The following is a 6,590-nucleotide window of genomic DNA, read 5'->3' as shown; positions in this document are numbered from 1 at the left end:
CCCCTCACGCCCCGATGCTTTGCGATGTATTTCGTGGCTTATCCCTGTCATTGCAATAAAGCTTTTGTTGCTTGAAATGCCCTCCGTGGTGAGTGGAATGAGGCTGGGGAGCAAGCCGGGGTTTGGGCAGTGGGGCACCCACAAGGAGGGATGTGGGGTGCTGGGGTGTCCCCGCAGCACAAAAGCCTCGGTGCCCCCAGAATGGTTAATGGGGAAACTCAGGCCCTGAAGCAAAACGTGGTTTGGGAAATGGGCCTCAGAGCCCTGGCTCCACTCAGCATCAGGAAATGATCCCACATGGGAGCAGGGCTGCCAGGAGGGAGGGGGAATGGGGGAGCACTGCACAGAGAATCCAGAGTGTTCCTGAAAGGCAGTGACGACTGGGATTCATTATCCATCAGGGGATGTGTTTATGGCAGGCGTGAGTCACTGCCGGGCCCTGGGAGCAGCCCGGCAATCCAGGGGCTGCTAGCGATCCAGATGGTGTACAGGCTCCCCATCCAGCCCCACACAATGGCAGCTCTCAAACACACCCCACCAACCCACCATGTGCCAGCCCTGCTGGACCTTGGAGTAGCCCTGGTGCTATTTTTGGAAACATTGGGGCATGGTTTTCCTCTGGGATGCTTCCTTTCTACTCGAGAAGGGAAGCCAGAGTGCTGCCCCAGCTCTGCATGTTGCCCTGGTGCAGTGAGGGTCTCCATCTCCAACCCATCCAGCCCTGGGCTTGACACACATCCAGGAGAGGCCAGCACTGCCTGCCCAGACCTCTGTCTTATGTGGAAACAAAGGCAAAAAAGCTATATTAATCTTTTTTCTCCACCTGGAATTATATTTTCCAAGTGCATATCACCCCTTCTCCCATTTGGCCCTGCAAAGGGGTTGTGGCAGGCAGGCAGGGCAGTTCACCCTTCTCTACATCCTTGCTAAAACCCAGGGAGCAGCAGCTCCAAATCTCTGTGGAATCTGGAAGTCATCCTCCCCTTGTTTGTGCCACCTCTGACATGCCCTTGGCTGGGGTGCCCAGCCCTGCTCCCTGACAAGCCAACCACAACATGCAGCTCCAGGCCTGGCACCCACTTTTGACTAAAAACCAGATTTTCTGGGTTTCTCCTGCCCAGGAATTGATTGTATGCTTTCACTTGGAGGAAAGCCCCTGTTTCTGTTCCCATCCCCTTCCCAGAGCAGCAGGGCCATGCAGACCACCCCGCAGCGGGGCGTCACCGACAGAGCAGTGCTCTGGGAAATGTGGTTCAGGGCTCCTTTCCCCCCTCCCTGCAAGCCCTGGGCCATCCATTAAGTGCCTTCCGTGGCCTTTGCTGAGCTGGGAGACTTTCCCAGAGTCAGAGCCAGCCCCAGGTGGGAGCAGCCCTGGGGAAGGAGTCGGTGGGGCTGCGTGCGCAAACAACCCCAAAGGTTATTGCATCCATCCACCCCAGCACGTGGCTTGAATCCCTGCCCAGGCTGGAGAGGTGGGATGCAGAGGGATGGGAACCACCTGAATGCACTGGCTTAACCTCTGCTGGACTCATCAGCTGCAAGAGAAAGCTGCTGTGCCCCACTGAAGGCATTTAAGGGTGCAGAGGCCCCACAGCCCTGTCCATTGCATCCAGCCCTTTGTGCTGGCTGCAGCTCCGTGGCTTCCTGCTGAGAGGGTGAGTGTTTGGAGATTAAAACAGCCTGTTTACCTTTGGCTGTGCCTTTAAAAAACAATAAACTTGTGGGGGGGAGATGCTTATCTTTACACCCTGCTGGGATTCCGCTGGCTGCAGCTTGTGCTGGAATCTGCTGCATGGAGCAGAGGAAATAGGCTTGAGGGGAGCAACCCTAGAACCATGGGGTGGTTTGGGTTAGAAGGGACCTTACAGACTATCTCATTCCACCCTCTGCCATGGGCAGGGACACCTTCCACCATCCCAGGTTGCTCCAAGCCCCGTCCTGCCTGGCCTTGGGCACTGCCAGGGATCCAGGGGCAGCCACAGCTGCTCTGGGCACCATGTGCCAGGGCCTCACCACCCTCAAAGGGAAGCATTTCTTTCCATATATCCAACAAAAACCTACTTTCAGTGTAAAGTCATTCCCCCTTCTCCATGGCTGGATGGTTTGCATTTGCTCCTCATTGTCTGTGAAAGATCCAAGGAAGATGCTCGACACTGCTTAGAGTGGGCTGGGAAGGCATTCTTGCCAGGAAGGATGGTTGACTTGTTTCATCCTTCTAGGAAAAGGCTGCAGGTGGATCTGACTCTGGTGTGGAGGGAGCCGGGCTGCACGCCTTGCTGCATCACAGCGCTGCTCTAGAAGGGCACAGACACACCCAGAGCCTGGACAGCTGCTGGGGTGGTAAAAATAACGAGTATGAACACGCATGCTTGATAAAAATGGGAGCAGAAACAGCCTGGGAAGGGGCTGCTGGGAACTTCTGGGAGCTTGCTAGATATGTGCAAGCTCCTGGGCTGGGGTGGACAATCCTTGTGGAAAACTATGGAAAGAATCAGGCTGGCTCTGTGCTGCGCTGTGCCAGGAAGCCAGCTGAGATATGCAGAAGGCAGCCAACAAGGAAGATGCTTTTTCTGTCCTTCCCAAGGCTTTGGGATTGATGCTTTGGTTTGATGCCTGCATCCACACGGATGCAGAGGGGGGCTGCAACCCGAGGCAGAGGAGAAGCAGGTTTTCAGCCTGTGTAGCTCGTCCCTCTGCAGTCCAGAGATGCAGGCCGGGCTCTGGGAGCATGGGGCTGGCCGGAACCAGTGCTTGCAGTGCCCCCAGCCCAGGCAGGGCTGTGTCTGGCGGCTGCTCCGCTTTTCCGTGAGCGCCTGGGGCCTGCCTTCCCCGGGGAACGTGTGCCCAGCTGGGCAGGCGTGCTCTGCTTCCTGGGAATCACCCAAGCCACGCCTTTCATCGCACAAGAGTGGAAAATATTCCCGGCTCAGCTGCTGATGGGGTTAGTGCGTGGTTTTCCATCCCTTTTTCCTGGATGTACTCCACAAGAGGGGGTTCCTCTGTCCCCTGCCCCTCCAGTGATGTCCCCAGGGCTGAAGGTGGCATGTCCCAGGGTGCTGCCTTTTCTCCAAGAACAGGAAGACAATGCGGGTGCTGCTGATCTTTCTGGTTTGAGCCAGTGTTGTACCCAAACAATGATGCTCCCAACTCCCCAAACCCCATGCTGTTTCTATTTTCTGAGCGTAAAATAGAGGTGGGGGGAAAGTCCTGGAAGTGAATCTTACTGCCCACCTTCACGCCTCCTCTGTGGGACAGAGGAAGAGAGTGTGGCTCTTAAACTGTGGGGTACCCAAAATGTGTGTCATCCTGGCATCTTGTGGCTCCCCTGTGAGTCGAGAATCCCTGCAAGCACTGGGGTGGCCCAGGAAAAGGATCCTGAAAGCATTATCTCCTCTCCTCCAGCTCCCACGCTGTATCCACAGCATCCCTCTCATTCGACCCTCTCATCTTCCCTAAGAAGCTGAGCCAAGCATTCCTACAGACCCAGACAGCTATTAGGGAAATATTATTACCAGATGGTTTGGTTTTTTCCATAAGAACAGAGGCCAGAATGAAGTAATGGGGAAAACATTAACCCAGCACACACCATCCTGGGTGTGGGGACGTGGATTTGCTGCTGGAGCCGCGCTGTGTCCCGTCTGTGCCAGCGCGGAAGGGGTCTGTAGAGTGGGCTGGAGGGGGACACTCACACCCTCTGTGTGCTGGATGGACGGGAGCTGGAATTCCCTGCTGGAGTGGTGGTGACCCCCTGAGGTGGCTTGGGAAGGGAAGAGTGTGTCCCCAAGCAGCACGGGAAGGGAGGGAGGGCTCCCCCCGGCAGCTCGGACACAGCTGGCAAGCAGCACAGCAGGCAAGTTCGTGCTGGGTCAGCGCTTCGCAAAGGCACCAATGTCCCAGCTAGACTGTGTCTCCTGGGGTGGCTTCCAGCCCTTAGCAAGGAAAGGGTGCCAAGGGCCGCTTCGTAGGACTGTCAAGGGTTTTGGAAGATGGGTTGTCTCTTCCACGGGGTGTTTTTGCAGGTGGGTGGATGCCAGACCCCGCTCTGGTGCTGCCTAGGCCTTCTCTGCCATGGTGAGATTCTCCCAAGGCACCTCTGGAAGAGGTGATATTTTCCTGCTCAGAGGGGTTTCTCCGTTGCCTCCTCCTGCAGAGATCCACTGTGGAAAGCTGAATTATCATGAGCAGAAGCACCACAAGCCACGCTCTTTCCGGTGGGGTTTGTGGTTGGTGCAGCACAGGGCTCACAGCACGGTTGCTTCTGTGGTGCAGGACTGGGCACAGAGATGGGGAGGACACTGGGATGGAGGCTGGGACAGACAGCTTGGGGTCCTACAGCCAGTCTGGGGAACCCTGGTAACCAGACACATGGAAATATCCATCATCCCAGACATTTCCATCACTGAGTGCCCACGTCCCCAGGAGTGGGGGGAAGGTGAAAAAGACGTCTCAGGCAGTTGGCAGGGCACTGGTGTGTTTTGTGTGGTTACAGCCAGGGAAATTTTGGTGTTCCCTATCTGGGGCATCTCCCAGAACCATCTCAGGGGACAAAGTAGCCTCAGGTGCAACCTGACACTTGGTCCTTCTCTACTTTCCAAAGCACCCTTTGGTTCTGTATGTACTGATGGGTTCAATCCTGGCTTCTCCCATGGGAATTAATTTCAGCTCTTTTCCATGTTTCCTGTGGAAGCACTATTTTCCATTTCCAAGTGGATTTGATTAAAGGGAAGAAAAGGTTATATGGAAGAGTTAATATCAGAAAAACAGGGCAAATTCACTCTTTTCTCAATCTCTGGGAGTAGAAAAAGCAAAAATTCTGTCTCAAGTGTACTTTTTTTCCCAGCACCCAGTTTGATCTGGAATTGGACTGAAAATTTAGTGCAGTGCTGTGGTCTGAGACAGGGGAAGGAGGACACCCATTCCTTGGGGCACTTAGACACCCTGGAGGGGCTTCACTTGCCCATCTTCATGGCACTCCAAAGGGAGGATGATAGATGGAGGAGGTTCCCTGCTCTTGTCAGGGGGGACAGAGCAATAGAGCTCAATTGCTCTGTCCTCATCTGAAGAGGAAGGGGAGGGGACATCCTTCACAGGCCTGTTTTGTTGGATTTTGAGACACGGTGGCACGCCGCTAGTTCCACTGACTTGGGAGCGGATCCTGCAAAACTAGCTCACACTCTTCCAAAGAAATAGCTATTCAATGTCCTGAGGACACTGCTGGCTGTTGTCCATGGTTCAGCACCACAGACCTGGAAAAGACAATGATTTAAAATGCTTTGGGAGCTGGACACTGCTCCAGTGCAGCGATGTGGTGAGATGCTCCTGGGACATCATGCCTGATGACAGCCCTGGGGGGCCAGGCCTGGGTTCCAGGCAGGCACTGGGGTCCCCAGTGGGGTGGGAAGAGCTCCCCAGGGCACAGGGGCTCTGACAGGCTGCAGCTGCTTGGGGCCTCGCGCGACCAGCAGGCGCCTCGCACAGGCCATACCATGATCATTAAGTCTTTGCTGACACAGCCAGCTGGCCTCCAGCTTTCTCCAGCTCTGCAGAGCTGCTCCCAACAGGGGCTGCTTTTCCCTGCCTGCAGGGAGGGGGAGATCAGCTCTTCTTCTTGGGATAATCCCCTGTGAGGGAAGGGGAGAGAGGAAGGGAGAACACTAAGAGGAAATGGCTCTGGCTGAGCTGATGCATGAAGACAGATCCCTTCCCAGAACCCTTTTCTGGGAGTTGCTGGCTGGTTTTCAAAATCCCAGGAAAGTTCCCTTGTGGAAGCCTGAGGAGGTGTGTTGGAAAGCCAGATCAGGTCTGATCCCCATGAAGTGTCAGGCAGCAGGACTTGTCCCTGGGCATGCTTGCTCTCTGGGAAAGCATCTTCAGTAGGTTTGAGATGTTGTGAAAATTTGCCTTGCAGTGCCCTCATCTCCTGGTGTGCAGCCCAGCAAAGCCCACACACCTCAGTGCCTGGGTGGTTGGCTGGACTCGATGATCCTTGACAGTGCCTTCCAACTCAGCTTATTCTGTGATTCTGTAAATTCATGTTGGAGTGAAAAAAGTGTGCCTGAAGTTTTCTGGGTTCGTGAGGTTTCAGTTCAGCACATTCTGCAGATTATTTTCTGCTGCTTTTGGATGCTGTTTATCCAAAGTGTCATTATTTGATGTATCTGCCTGTGTAGAGTGGACAGGGTCCTCCACTGCTTTGACTCGTAATCAGTGGAGCTTCTGGGTTCTTCTGAGTTGTCTCAACTTGGGGCACCTCCAACAGCCAAACCTGCAATGTTTCTGCCTGACCATGCCCACAGAGATGCTGTCAGAGGTGACAGAGGTGGCAGCAGCCCTGCGTGGTCCCCCCGTGTGCCCTGCAGGTCTCCTGCTGCCTCCATGCACCCAGCCTGGGTGCAAACTTTGTGCCAGCTGGGTTTCTGCTGTTGACTCTTTGCTCTTTGGAGCCAACAACGTTTTATTTAATGCTTTATTTTTATTTTATTTAATGCTTTAAAATGTTTAATTTAAAGATTTTGGTGCCCTCCTGTGCTTTTGGGAGCAAGTTACAACTGCAGCTGTACCAGGGTCAGCCCTCAAATATTTCACCTCTC

This window comes from Ammospiza caudacuta, chromosome 8, assembly GCF_027887145.1.
Source record: "Ammospiza caudacuta isolate bAmmCau1 chromosome 8, bAmmCau1.pri, whole genome shotgun sequence".
Lineage (NCBI taxonomy): Eukaryota > Metazoa > Chordata > Aves > Passeriformes > Passerellidae > Ammospiza > Ammospiza caudacuta.
The sequence above is the reverse complement of the archived record's forward strand: the minus strand, read 5'-3'. Positions refer to the sequence as shown.